Here is a 16,264-nt window from a genome sequence, read left to right on the forward strand (position 1 = left end):
TAGAGCCTGCACAAGAGCCTAGGACAATGTGGTGAAGTACTGTAATGTCACGCTCGTCGAAATGATTGGACCAAGGCGCAGCGTGCGTAGAGTTCCACATACTTTGATTAATAGAAACTCACCAAACAAAAAAAACGAGCACAAATGAAACGTGAAGCTACTGGTGTGCACACAGGCAACTATCTGTAGACAAGATCGCACAAAGCACAATGAGGAAATGGCTGGCTAAATATGATCCCCAATCAAAGACAACGATAAACAGCTGTCTTTGATTGGGAACCACACCAGGCCAACATAAACCATTAATCACCTAGATAACCCACCCTAGTCACTATCACGTAGATGTTGGCATCTCAGAAGGGATCAAGGAATGTAACAGACATCCAGCCGATCATATGAACATCAGTGAGGAGATTTCAATGTTTTCTGTTTGTTTTATACACATTTTATACGTAAAGCAGAGCATCAGTTGTTCGGGATGTCATGTCACCTCATGAAGCACCAGGCAGCATATTATAATCAGATGCAGATGGAGCTTACGTTTGCAATTTTTACAATTTACTCATGTTGCAAACAATCTTATCCAGAGTGCATACATTTTATTACTTTTTTGTACTGATGCTTATGATGAAGCTTCGTAGGGCACCAGGTCATGCACTCTGTTATTGTGTGTGCGTGTGTGTGTGTGTGTGTGTGTGCTCTTCTTGGATGATGCTTCATCAGAAAGTGGGGGGTTGGCGGGTGAAGACCCTACTCTACACACGATATTGGCAGAGCAGAGGGAGCAGCACAGTTAGACTGACTGAATGATCAAGTCTGGAACAGATGACATGCTGAGGTTTCTCTTTAGTATTTTCTCTTTTTTTCTTTCTCAAAAGGTCATCATTAAAAAAACATTTTTCATTATGAAAACTTAATGAGCTCCAGAGGAGTCGTTTGGCAGCCCACAGGTTTCTCTCTCTCCTCTCTCTACATCTCTCTTTCTCTCTCTCCCTCTTATATAAAAAGGTATCATGCAAACCATCACTCTTTGTCAGATGTTTGTTTGGCCTGTTTGAATTATTTACAGTGATAAAGGCTTAGGGGAGTCAGTGTTGGGTTCAATAGAGAACAGGTGGGTTACGGGTCCTTCTTGGGTGACTGGTTCACAATAGGAAAGGTCAGCATGACCAATCATTGGAAATGTCACCACTCAATGGAGATGGACAGCCACCATTCACTAGTTTAGCTAACTCCATAGTTACACAATAAGCGCCTGTATGACTAGTCAGCCTAACACATTACCTCAGACGTTATAGGCCCGTCCATGACAAGTCAAGACTAACTCATTACCACAGACATTAAAGGCCCCTCCATGACCAGTCAAGGTTAACACATAACCCCATACAATATAGGCCCCTCATGACTATTCAAGCCTAACACATTACCATAGACAGTATTAGCCCATACATGACCTATGACTAGTCAAGCCAAACACATTACCGCAGTATACAGTAGGACCATATTGTATTACTTATGACAAGTACAGTGATGTCAGTTGTGCAGGAAGTAGAGGCCTCCTTAAAGCTGATGCACACTCTCCTCTCAGTGTGCGAGTCCCTGATCGTCCCCCTTACACCAACTGGACTTAGTAGAGAACCCCACCCCCATAAAACTACAGAGAGAGACAGTAGAGACCCCCCCTAAAACTACACTCGAGATTGACAGCAGAGACCCCCCCTAAAACTACTACACTGGAGATGCACAGTAGAGACGCACCCCAAAAACTAAACTGGAGATGGATAGTAGAGACCACCCCCCTCCCTCTAAACCTACAATGGAGATGGACAGTAGACACCCCCTAAAACTACACTGGAGATGGACAGAAGAGACAGACACCCCTCAAAACTACACTAGAGATGGACAGTAGAGTCACCCCCTCTAAAACAAAATAGATGAACAATACAGACCTCTCCCTAAAACTACACTGGAGATGTACAGTAGAGGCCCCACCTAAAACCACATAGATGGACAGTAGAGACCCCCCCCCCCCAAACACACACCCTAAAACTACACTGGAGATGGTTAGTAGAGACCCCCCCTCCCTCTAAAACTACACTGGAGATGGACAGTAGAGAGCACCCCCACCACTAAAACTACAGAGATGGACAGAAGAGACACTCCACTAAAACTACACTGGAGATGGAAAGTAGAGCCTCCCCCCTAAAACAAAATGGATGGACAGTACAGACCCCACCCTAAAACTACACTGGAGATGTACAGTAGAGGCCCCACCTAAAACTACAGAGATGGACAGTAGAGACCCCCCCCCTAAAACAAAATGGATGGACAGTACAGACCCCGCCCTAAAACTACACTGGAGATGTACAGTAGAGGCCCCACCTAAAACCACAGAGATGGACAGTAGAGCCCCCCCCCCCCCCACACACACACACACACACACTAAAACTACACTGTAGATGGATAGTAGAGACCCCCCCCCCCTAAACCTACAGTAGAGATGTACAATAGTGACCCCCTAAAACTACAGAGATGGAAAGTCGAGACCCCCCTCATACAACTGTCAAGATAGACAGTAGAGACATCCCTTAAAACTACACTGGAAATGAATATTTGAGACCACCCCCAAAACTTCACTTAAAATGGACTGTAGAGACCACTTAAAACTTCACTGGAGATGGACAGTAGAGACTCCCCATAAAACTAAACTGGAGATGAACAGTAGAGAATCCCCATAAAACTTCACTGGAGCTGGACAGTAGAGACACATTACCACAGACAGTATAGGCCCATACATGACCTATGACTAGTCAAGCCAAACACATTACCACAGTATACAGTAGGACCATATTGTATGACCTATGACAAGTACAGTGATGTCAGTTGTGCAGGAAGTAGAGGCCTCATTAAAGCTGCTGCACACTCTCCTCTCTGTGTGTGAGTCCTTGATTGTCCCCCTTACACCAACTGGATTTAGTAGAGAACTACACTGGAGATGGACACAAGAGACCTCCCCAATAAAACTACACTGGAGATTAACAGTAGAAACTCCCCCACCTAAATGTACACTGGATATGGACTGTAGAGACTCACTCCCTAAAACTACAGTAGAGATGGACAGTAGAGACTCCCCATAAAACTAAACTGGATATGGACTGTAGAGACTCACCCCCTAAAACTACAGTAGAGATGGACAGTAGAGACTCCCCATAAAACTAAACTGGATATGGACTGTAGAGACTCACTCCCTAAAACTACAGTAGAGATGGACAGTAGAGACTCCCCATAAAACTAAACTGGATATGGACTGTAGAGACTCACTCCCTAAAACTACAGTAGAGATGGACAGTAGAGACTCCCCATAAAACTAAACTGGATATGGACTGTAGAGACTCACTCCCTAAAACTACAGTAGAGATGGACAGTAGAGACTCCCCATAAAACTAAACTGGATATGGACTGTAGAGACTCACTCCCTAAAACTACAGTAGAGATGGACAGTAGAGACTCCCCATAAAACTAAACTGGATATGGACTGTAGAGACTCACTCCCTAAAACTACAGTAGAGATGGACAGTAGAGACTCCCCATAAAACTAAACTGGATATGGACTGTAGAGACTCACCCACTAAAACTACAGTAGAGATGGACAGTAGAGACTCCCCATAAAACTAAACTGGATATGGACTGTAGAGACTCACCCCCTAAAACTACAGTAGAGATGGACTGTAGAGACTCACCCCCTAAAACTACAGTAGAGATGGACTGTAGAGACTCACCCCCTAAAACTACAGTAGAGATGGACTGTAGAGACTCACCCACTAAAACTACAGTAGAGATGGACAGTAGAGACCTCCCTAAAACTGCAATGGATATGGACGGTAAAGAACACCCTTAAAACTACATAGACAGTAGATATAGACAGTAGAGACACCCGTTAAAACTACACTGGAAATGGATAGTAGAGAGCACTATTAAAACTTAACTATAGATGGCCAGTAGAGAAGCTCCCCTAAAACTACAGAGACAGACAGTAGCCCCCACCAAAAAAAACTACAATGAAAATGGATAGTAGAGACTCCCCCTCCCTAAAACTACAGAGATGGACAGTAGCCCCCCCGAAAAAAACGACACTGGAGATGACCTGTAGAGACGGCCTACTGAAACTATAGAGATGGACAGTAGCGACCCCCCTAAAACTACAATGGAGATGGATAGTAGAGAACCCCTAAAATGACACTGGAGATGGACAGAAGAGACACCCCCCACAAATACAATAGAGATGGACAGTAGAGACCCCTCCTAAAACAAGGTTATGGACAGTACAGACCCCCCCCCCCCCCCCCCCCCCCCCCACTAAACTACTGAGGTGTACAGCAGAGACACCCCTTAAAACTACACTGGAAATGGACAGTAGAGACCCCCCTAAAACTACACTAGAGTTGTAGAGAAACCCCATAAAACTACAGAGTGGACAGCAGAGACCTCCCCAAAAAACTACGCTGGAAATGGACAGTAGAGACCCCCCTTAAACTACAGAGTAGACAACAGATACCCCCCTAAACTACACTAGACATGGATAGCAGAGACCACACCCTAAAAATAGATTGGAGATGGATAGTAGAGACCCTAACTAAAACTACAGAGGTGGACAGTAGATACCCCCCCTAAAACTACACTGGAGATGTACAGTAGAGACCCCACCTAAAATTACACTGGAGATGGCCAGTAGAGAAGTCCCCCTAAAACTACAGAAATGGTAGCGACCCCGTCCCTAAAACTACAGAGATGGACAGTCAAGACCCCCTACAACTATACTGGAGATGGACATTAGAGAACCCCCAACATAAATGACAACAGTGGAAATGGACAGTAGAGAGCACCCTAAAACTACACTGGAGGTGGACTCTCGAGACCCCACCCCCTCTACAGTAGAGATGGACAGTAGAGACTCCCCTTAAAACTACATTGGAAATGGACAATAGAGACCTCCACCAAAACACTACACTGGAAATGGACAGTAGAGAACCCCCATAAAACTACAGAGTGGACAGCAGAGACCCCCCCGCTAAAACTACACTGTAGATGGACAGAAGAGGCACCATCCAAAACTACACTAGAGATATACAGTAGAGGCCACCCCTAAAGCTAAATAGATGCACAGTTCAGACCCAGCCCTAAAACTACACTGGAGATGTACAAAAGAGACCCCACCTACACTACAGAGATGGACAGTAGAGACCACCCTTATAACTACATTGGAAATGGACAGTAGAGACCTCCCCTACAACTACACTGGAGCTGTACAACAGAGACCCCACTAAACTACACTGGAGATGGCCAGTAGAAAAAAACCCGTAAAACTACAATGGAGACGAATAGTAGAGACCCCCCCCTGCTTTATTTAAAATGCATTTAACATTTGATATAGTCCTATGCTGTAACTTTGTTTTTTGGTTGAGATGGAGACGTGAATCCAACATATAAATTATTAAATTGTGAACAAACATGTTTTAAAGCCAAACTAAGTCAGTGGTTCAGATGAAACTATCCAAACACTAATAACATATCCTTCAAATGTTGATATTTGGTTGTGTTGTCAACAAAACACAATTCAATATGACTTTTGTAATACAGGAAATAGCCTAAAGTCCCCTTTTCAGGACCCTGTCTTTCAAAGATAATTCGGAGAAAAACTTCACAGATCTTTGTAAAGGGTTTTAACACTGTTTCTCACGCTTGTTCAATGAACCATGAACAATTAATGAACATGCACCTGTGGAACGGTCGTTAAGACACAAACAACTCGCAAACAGTAAGCAATTAAGGTCACAGTTATGAAAACTTAGGACACTAATCAGGTTTGGAAAAAACCCGTAAAACTACAATGGAGACGGATAGTAGAGACCCCCCCCTGCTTTATTTAAAATGCATTTAACATTTGATATAGTCCTATGCTGTAACTTTGTTTTTTGGTTGAGATGGAGACGTGAATCCAACATATAAATTATTAAATTGTGAACAAACATGTTTTAAAGCCAAACTAAGTCAGTGGTTCAGATGAAACTATCCAAACACTAATAACATATCCTTCAAATGTTGATATTTGGTTGTGTTGTCAACAAAACACAATTCAATATGACTTTTGTAATACAGGAAATAGCCTAAAGTCCCCTTTTCAGGACCCTGTCTTTCAAAGATAATTCGGAGAAAAACTTCACAGATCTTTGTAAAGGGTTTTAACACTGTTTCTCACGCTTGTTCAATGAACCATGAACAATTAATGAACATGCACCTGTGGAACGGTCGTTAAGACACAAACAACTCGCAAACAGTAAGCAATTAAGGTCACAGTTATGAAAACTTAGGACACTAATCAGGTTTGGAAAAAACCCGTAAAACTACAATGGAGACGGATAGTAGAGACCCCCCCCTGCTTTATTTAAAATGCATTTAACATTTGATATAGTCCTATGCTGTAACTTTGTTTTTTGGTTGAGATGGAGACGTGAATCCAACATATAAATTATTAAATTGTGAACAAACATGTTTTAAAGCCAAACTAAGTCAGTGGTTCAGATGAAACTATCCAAACACTAATAACATATCCTTCAAATGTTGATATTTGGTTGTGTTGTCAACAAAACACAATTCAATATGACTTTTGTAATACAGGAAATAGCCTAAAGTCCCCTTTTCAGGACCCTGTCTTTCAAAGATAATTCGGAGAAAAACTTCACAGATCTTTGTAAAGGGTTTTAACACTGTTTCTCACGCTTGTTCAATGAACCATGAACAATTAATGAACATGCACCTGTGGAACGGTCGTTAAGACACAAACAACTCGCAAACAGTAAGCAATTAAGGTCACAGTTATGAAAACTTAGGACACTAATCAGGTTTTTCTACTGATTCAGAAAAACACAAAAAGAAAGATGCCCTGGGTCCCTGCTCATCTGCTTGAACGTGCCTTAGCTGATGAAAGAAATAAAAGCTGAAAGCGAATAGCCCGGATCTCAATCGAATTGAGCATGTCTGTGAACTGTTGGATCGGAGGGTGAGGGCTAGGGCAATTCACCCCAGAAATGTCTGAGAAATTGCAGGTGCCTTGTTGGATGAATGGGGTAACATCTCACAGCAAGAGCTGGCAAATCTGGTGCAGTCCATGAGGAGGAGATGCACTGCAGTACTTAATGCAGCTGGTGGCCACAACAGAGACCGACTGTTACTTTCATTTTACCTTCCCTTTGTTCAGGGACACATTATTACATTTCTGTTAGTCACATGTCTGTGGAACTTGTTCAGTTTATGTTTCAGTTGTTGAATCTTGTTATGTTCACACAAATATTTAAACATGTTAGTTTGCTGAAAATAGAGTTTATATAGAGTTGGGAAGTTTACATACACTTAGGTTGGAGTCATTAAAACTTATTTTTCAACCACTCCAAAAATGTCTTGCTAACAAACTATAGTTTTGGCAAGTCGGTTAGGTCATCTACTTTGTGCTTGACACCAATAATTTTTACAACCATTTTTTAAATACAGATTATTTCACTTATAAATCACTGTATCACAATTCCACAATTCATCTGTACAAACAATAGCACGCAAGTATAAACATCATGGGACTTTGCAGCCGTCATACCACTCAGGAAGGAGACTCGTTCTGTCTCCTACAGGTGAACGTACTTTGGTGCGAAAGGGCAAATCAATCCCAGAACAACAGCAAAGAACCTTGTGAAGATGCTGGAGGAAACAGGTACAAAAGTATCTATATCCACAGTAAAAACGAGTCCTATATCGACATGACCTGAAAGGCCGATCAGCAAGGAAGAAGCCTCTGCTCCAAAACTGCCATAAAAAAAGCCAGACTGCGGTTTGCAACTGCACATGAGGACAAAGATTGTTCTTTTTGGAAAAATATCCTCTGGTCTGATGAAAAAAAAATAGAACTGTTTGGCCATAATGACCGTTGTTATGTTTGGAGGAAAAAGGGGGAGGCTTGCAAGCCGAGGAACACCATCCCAACTGTGAAGCACGGGTGTGGCAGCATCATGTTGTGGGGGTGCTTTGCTGCAGGAGGGCCTGGTGCACTTTACAAAATAGATGGCATCATGAGGGAAGAAAGTTATGTGGATATATTGAAGCAAAATCTCGAGACATCAGTCAGGAAGTTAAAGCTTGGTCGCAAATGGGTCTTCCAAATGGACAATGACCCCAAGCATACTTACAAAGTTGTGGCAAAATGGCTTAAGGACAACAAAGTCAAGGTATTGGAGTGGCCATCACAAAGCCCTGACCTCAAGCATATAGAAAATGTGTGGGCAGAACTGAAAAAGTGTTTGAAAGCAAGTAGACCTACAAACCTAACTCAGTTACACCAGCTCTGTCAGGAGGAAAGGGCCAAAATTCCCCCAACTTATTGTGGGAAGCTTGTGGAAGGCTACCCGGAACGTTTGACCCAAGTTAAACAATTTAAACTCAATGTTACCAAATACTAATTGAGTGTATGTAAACTTCTGACCCACTGGGAATGTGATGAAAGAAATAAAAGCTGAAATAAATCGTTCTCGCTACTATTATTCTGACATTTCACATTCTTAAAATAAAGTGGTGATCCTAACTGACTTAAGACAGGATTAAATGTCAGGAATGGTAAAAAACTGAGTTTAAATGTATTTGGCTAAGGTGTATGTAAACTTCCGACTTCAACTGTATATGTATATATATATTGTATATATGAAGATAATTATAGTTAATTACAGTTATGTTTTGTCAGGCTCACAGTTAGAGAGTAAATGTTGACTCTCTGCGCAGGGTGATATTTCTCATTCAAGTGTGTGTATATCCTTGTGTGTGTGTGTGCCCCTGCGAGTGTGTGTAACAGAATGTGAGAAATGGGGGTTCATGAGTATTTCCTCTTCCCTCTGGCGTAACTAGCACAAGATGAATCTCCTCTCCCCAACGCCCACCTCTTTTTCTGATTCATTTCACATTCAGCATCTCTTGGACACTTGGATAGACAGCTAAATTAGATTGACCCCTTGGACCTCGGTCTCAGTCTGCTGTAAATATATTGAGTACTGTGCTGATGTGGAGTGCTCCATAACTCTACAATGTATTTGGAATAGTACATGTATATTATATAGTGTTACAAGGATGTTCTAGGCACTAGAACAGTGTAATGATGTTAAATGAGGAATTTAGATTTTAGATATAAAGTGCACTCGGAAAGTTTTCAGACCGATTCCCCTTTTCCACATTTTGTTAAGTTACAGCCTTATTCTAAGATGGTTGAAATATGTTTTTTCATCATCAATCTACACACAATACCCCATCATGACAGAGAAAAAACACGTTTTTTTAAATGTTTGCAAATTTATTACAAATAAAAACAGAAATACTATACTTACATAATTTTTCAGACCCTTTGCTCTGAGACTCAAAATTGAGCTCAGGTGCATTTTGTTTCCATTGATCATCCTTGAGATGTTGCTACAACTTGATTGGAGTCCACCTGTGGTACATTAAATTGATTGAACATGATTTGGAAAGGCACACACATGTCTATTTAAGGTCCCAGAGTTGACAGTGCATGTCAGAGCAAAACCAAGCCATGAGGTTGAAGGAATTGTCCGTAGAGCTCTGAGACAGGATTGTGTCGAGGCACAGTTCTGGGGAAGGCTACCAAAACATTTCTGCGGCATTGAAGGTCCCCAAGAACACAGTGGCGTCCATCATTCTTAAATGGAAGATGTTTGGAACCACCAAGACTCTCCTTAGAGCTGGCCGCCCGGCCAAAATGAGCAATTGGGGGAGAAGGCCCTTGGTCAGGGAGGTGACCAAGAACCCAATGGTCACTCTGACAGAGCTCCAGAGCTTCCTCTATAGAGATGGTAGAACCTTCCAGAAGGACAACCATCTCTGCAGCACTCCACCAATCAGACCTTTATGGTAGTGTCCAGGCGGAAGCCACTCCTCAGTAAAAGGCACATGACAGCCCGCTTGGAGTTTGCCAAAAGGCACCTAATGGACTGTCAGACCATGAGAAACAAGATTCTCTGGTGTGATAAAAAAAAACGAGATAGAACTCTTCGGCTTGAATGCCAAGCGTCACATTTGGGGGAAACTTGGCACCATTCCTATGTTGAAGAAGGGTGGTGGCAGCATCATGCTGTGGGGATGGTTTCCAGAGGCAGGGACTGGGAGACTAGTCATGATTGAGGGAAAGATGAACGGAGTAAAGTACAGAGAAAACCTGCTCCAGAGCGCCCAGGACCTCATACTGGGGCGAATGTTCACCTTCTAACATGACAACAATATTAAGCACACAGCTAAGACAACGCAGAGGTGGCTTTGGGACAAGTCTCTGAATGTCCTTCAGTTGCCCAGCCAGAGCCTGGACTTGAACCTATTTGAACCCAGAAGAAGGCTGTAATTGGTGCCAAAGGTGCTCTACAAAGTACTGAGTAAAGGGTCTGAATACTTATGTAACTGTGATATTTAAGTGTTTTATTGTGTATACATTTGCAAACATTATTGGGGTATTGTGTGTAGATTAATGAGGAAAAAATAAACATTTAGTACATTTTAGAATAAGGCTGTGACAAAATGTGGAAAAAGTCAAGCATCCTGATGGTATGAGGGTATAAGGTCTCTGCCAGTCTTACAGTTGTTGGATGATAAATTAAGTGTTATTTCCCAGTTTACTGCTTCAAAGGGAAAACATTGCAGAAAAACTGTCTTGCTGTTTTTTTCTCATTCTTCTGTCCAGATGGCTTGAGATAGAAAATATATGTGAGAAGAAAAATGAAGGCACTGGTAATATCTTGAGAGAAAAGAGACATGTGATATCCTGAGTGAAAAGAGACACTGGTAATATCCTGAGAGAAAAGAGACACTGGTGATATCCTGAGAGAAAAGAGACACTGGTGATATCCTGAGAGAAGAGAGACACTGGTGATATCCTGAGAGAAAAGACACACTGGTGATATCCTGAGAGAAAAGAGACACTGGTGATATCCTGAGAGAAAAGAGACACTGGTGATATACTGAGAGAAAAGACACACTGGTGATATCCTGAGAGAAAAGACACACTGGTGATATCCTGAGAGAAAAGAGACACTGGTGATATCCTGAGAGAAAAGAGACATGTGATATCCTGAGAGAAAAGAGACACTGGTGATATCCTGAGAGAAAAGACACACTGGTGATATCCTGAGAGAAAAGAGACACTGGTGATATCCTGAGAGAAAAGAGACATGTGATATCCTGAGAGAAAAGAGACTCTGGTGATATCCTGAGAGAAAAGAGACACTGGTGATATCCTGAGAGAAAAGAGACACTGGTGATATCCTGAGAGAAAAGAGACACTGGTATATCCTGAGAGAAAAGAGACTCTGGTGATATCCTGAGAGAAAAGAGACACTGGTGATATCCTGAGAGAAAAGAGACACTGGTGATATCCTGAGAGAAAAGAGACTCTGGTGATATCCTGAGAGAAAAGACACACTGGTGATATCCTGAGAGAAAAGAGACACTGGTGATATCCTGAGAGAAGAGAGAAGAGACTCTGGTGATATCCTGAGAGAAAAGAGACACTGGTGATATCCTGAGAGAAAAGAGACACTGGTGATATCCTGAGAGAAAAGAGGCACTGGTATATCCTGAGTGAAAAGAGGCACTGGTGATATCCTGAGAGAAAAGACACACTGGTAATATCCTGAGAGAAAAGACACTGGTGATATATTGAGAAAAGAGAGACACTGGTGATATCCTGAGAGAAGAGAGACACTGGTGATATCCTGAGAGAAGAGAGACACTGGTGATATCCTGAGAGAAAAGAGACACTGGTGATATCCTGAGAGAGAAGAGACACTGGTATATCCTGAGAGAAGTGAGACACTGGTGATATCCTGAGAGAAGAGAGGCACTGGTGATATCCTGAGAGAAACAAGACACTGGTATATCCTGAGAGAAAAGAAACATTGGTGATATCCTGAGAGAAAAGAGACACTAGTGATATCCTGAGAGAAGAGAGACACTGGTGATATCCTGAGAGAAGAGAGACACTGGTGATATCCTGAGAGAAAAGAGACACTAGTGATATCCTGAGAGAAGAGAGACACTGGTGATATCCTGAGAGAAGAGAGACACTGGTGATATCCTGAGAGAAAAGAGACACTAGTGATATCCTGAGAGAAGAGAGACACTGGTGATATCCTGAGAGAAGAGAGACACTGGTGATATCCTGAGAGAAAAGAGACACTAGTGATATCCTGAGAGAAGAGAGACACTGGTGATATCCTGAGAGAAGAGAGAGAAGAGACACTGGTGATATCCTGAGAGAAAAGAGGCACTGGTGATATCCTGAGAGAAAAGACACACTGGTAATATCCTGAGAGAAAAGACACTGGTGATATATTGAGAAAAGAGAGACACTGGTGATATCCTGAGAGAAGAGAGACACTGGTGATATACTGAGAAAAGAGAGACACTGGTGATATCCTGAGAGAAGAGAGACACTGGTGATATACTGAGAAAAGAGAGAGAAGAGACGCTGGTGATATCCTGAGAGAAAAGAGACACTGGTGATATCCTGAGAGAAAAGACACTGGTGATATACTGAGAAAAGAGAGAGAAGAGACACTGGTGATATCCTGAGAGAAAAGAGACACTGGTGATATCCTGAGAGAAAAGACACACTGGTGATCAAGATCCAGGATGTCTTCATTGTCAGTTTTGCTTTTCCTGGACAGCATATTTACTATAAAATGGTGGTAGACAGAGTGATTTTCAGTTCAGTCGTTGACCAGTCCTTCTCTCAATTCAATTCAATTCAATTCAAAAGGTTTTATTGGCATGGGAAAGATATGCATACATTGTCAAATCAAGTGAAATAGATAATAAACAAAAGTGAAATAAACAAAAAATGAACAGTAATCATTACACTAGACATTTCAAATGTCATATTATGTCTATATACAGTGTTATGACGATATGCAAATAGTTAAAGTACAAAATAGAAAATAAATAAACATAAATATGGGTTGTATTTTCAATGGTGTTTGTTCTTCACTGGTAGCCCTTTTAGTGTGGCAACAGGTCACAAATCTTGCTGCTGTGATGCACACTATGGTATTTCATCCAATAGATACGGGAGTTTATCAAAACTGGATTTGTTTTCACATTTTTTGTGGATCTGTGTAATCTGAGGAAAATATGTGTCTGTAATATGGTCATACATTGGGCAGGAGAAGTGCAGCTCAGTTTCCACCTCATTTTGTGGGCAGTGAGCACATAGCCTGTCTTCTCTTGAGAGCCAGGTCTGCCTACGGCGGCATCTCTCAATAGCAAGGCTATGCTCAATGTCTGTACGTAGTCAAAGCGTTCCTCAATTTTGAGTCAGTCACAGTGATCAGGTATTCTGCCACTGTGTACTCTCTGTTAAGGGCCAAACAGAATTCTAATTTACTATGTTTTTTAAAATTCTTTCAATGTGTCAAGTAATTATCTTTTTGTTTTCTCATGATTTAGTTGGGTCTAATTGTGTTGCTGTCCTGAGGCTATGTGGGGTCTGTTTGTGTTTGTGAACAGAGCCCCAGAACCAGCTTGCTTAGGGGACTCTTCTGTAGGTTAATCTCTCTGTAGGTGATGGCTTTGTTATGGAAGGTTTGGGAATCACTTCCTTTTAGGTGGTTGTAGAATTTAGAACTCTTTTCTGGATTTTGATAATTAGCCGGTATCGGCTACACAGAGAATGTTTTTTGGTGTTTGTCCCATTTCGTGAATTCTTCATTGGTGATTGGACCCCAGACCTCACAACCATAAAGGGCAATACTCTCTTTCTCTTTCTCCCACTCCCGCTCTCTCTCTTTTTCTCTCTTTCTCTCTCTCACTCTGCATGCTGGGAGTGTTTGGTGCATGCTGGGAATTGTATGAGCGAGTGTTGTCTGCGGTTAGATCGCTTGTGTTTTATTTTTTGTTTCCTTTTCTTGGTGGTTTTCCCTTTCTATGCATGATTAAGGCTATCATTGTTATTTTTAAATTTGTTAGAATTAAGTATATTGTATTTCTTGTCGGAATTGTCCTGGTTTTGGCGGGGATGGCCGTCCCTGTCACTTCGGCACGGCTTTAGGTGTGCTACTGAAGCTACTGTCACTGTGGAGGAGTTTCTGGTCGCCGTAGGAGAGAACGTAGGCTATGAGAATGTTGCTTAACCATCGCCAATGAATAAAGAGGTGGTGGTTTTTCTTGAAGAAGAGTGTTGATTGGATGGTTGAGCATGGCGTACTTCTTAAAGAAGAGTGTCTTGTTGATCGGATGGTTGAGCATGGCGTACTTCTTAAAGAAGAGTGTCTTGTTGATCGGATGGTTGAGCATGGCGTACTTCTTAAAGAAGAGTGTCTTGTTGATCGGATGGTTAAGCATGGTGTACTTCTTAAAGAAGAGTGTCTTGTTGATCGGATGGTTGAGCATGGTGTACTTCTTAAAGAAGAGTGTCTTGTTGATCGGATGGTTAAGCTTGGTGTACTTCTTAAAGAAGAGTGTCTTGTTGATCGGATGGTTGAGCATGGTGTACTTCTTAAAGAAGAGTGTCTTCAAGTCATATTCCTTGGGTATTTCGTGGGTTGTTTGTTTAGTGTACTTTGGGTTCATTCGGCTTATATTAAAAGTATGTATTCACATCACGCTGCGCTTTGGTCTCCTCACTACGACGATCGTGACACAGGGTGTTTTTTTTAACCCTTGTCTGGTTTCTATGTAGTTTCTTCTGCTTTTCCTTTCTCTTTTCTATATGGAGGGACTCTCAATATTAATGTGGGAAGGGAGAGGAATAAGAGGGCTTGGGTATTAGAAGTAACAAAACAGAAAGGGCTAAATGTAGTTTTTCTACAGGAGATACGTGATGAGGCTAACGGGGTTGACTAGGGTATGTGGTGGGAGGGGCAGCATATACTCAGCCATGGCACTAATTTCAATGCTGGGGTAGCAATTTTGTTTTCCTCATGCTTAGGGGTGATTGTGTTATTTACAACAGAGATTGTCAAGGTTCGGTTTTTATTGGTCAATGCGGATGTTATATTTTTATTTTCTTTGTGTTTTTTTATGTTTATGCAACCAATGAGGGTACCGAGCGTATTGCTGTGACCAAGACAGTATGACCAAGAGAGGTCTATGGTTTTAGGGGGGGACTGGAACTGTACAGTGGATTTTACTGTTGACCGCACTGCTGAAGAACCTCACCTGCGGTCAGCTACTTGCCTGTCTGGTCTATAACATGAGTTTGAGCTTTCTGATGTGTGGAGAGTAAGGAATGCAAAAGTTAGGCAGTACACATGGTTAAAAGTTAATGAAGGTGGAGTCAGTGCAGCAAGGTTAGACAGGTTGTAGTATGTTTCTGAGCACTACTGTAGTAGGGTTGGAAGATGTGACATTACCCTACCGTAGTAGGGTTGGAAGGTTAGACAGGTTGTATGTATCTGAGCACTACTGCAGTAGGGTTGGAAGGTTAGACAGGTTGTATGTATCTGAGCACTACTGTAGTAGGGTTGTATGTATCTGATCATCATAATGTGACTGTTGATTTTAACTTGTCCTGTCCACAAAGCTCATCACCTTATTGGTATTTTAATGTTATGTTTTGTGAAAAGTTTTAGTTGTTTTGGGAAAAATGGAGGGTTACTAAATGGAATTTTGAGTCCTTGAGACAATGGTGGGATGTTGGGAAGGCCCAGTATACGAGTGTTTTGTCAACAGTATACTTCTCTGTCTCCTATTGAAGTTAAAGAGTCTATCAGGGCCCTTGAACAGGACATCAAATCTATTGAGTTGACGTTGCTCACTCAGAATGACCCCGGACTAGTCATGAACTTACAGGACAAGAGACAAGAACTGAGGTTGTTTTTACATGAAAGAGTGAACGGGGTGGTTGATTAGGTCTTGCTTTGCTACACTCAAGTATTAGGATGCTCCTAGCGCCTTTTTAAAAAACCTAGGACAGTCGACATTGCAACGCAAACAGATGGTCTGATTTAGTCTCACTGATGGGAAGGTGACCACGGATGACAGTGAAATGCCCCATCATGCTGTGGATTTCTACTCTGCCCTCTATAAGGTGGAAGGATTGTGATTCTCTGTGTGCTGAACAGCTGTTACATGGACTTCCTCAATTAGGCCCTGAGCAGAAATCTGCTTTGGACTCTGTCCACTCCAGTTATGCAGCTTTCATCAGGCCGAGCCCCTGGCATCGATGGTGTACCAT

The sequence above is a fragment of the Oncorhynchus mykiss genome, chromosome 23 (genome assembly GCF_057628025.1).
Source record: "Oncorhynchus mykiss isolate SJ-2025 chromosome 23, ASM5762802v1, whole genome shotgun sequence".
In the NCBI taxonomy this organism is placed as follows: Eukaryota; Metazoa; Chordata; class Actinopteri; order Salmoniformes; family Salmonidae; genus Oncorhynchus; species Oncorhynchus mykiss.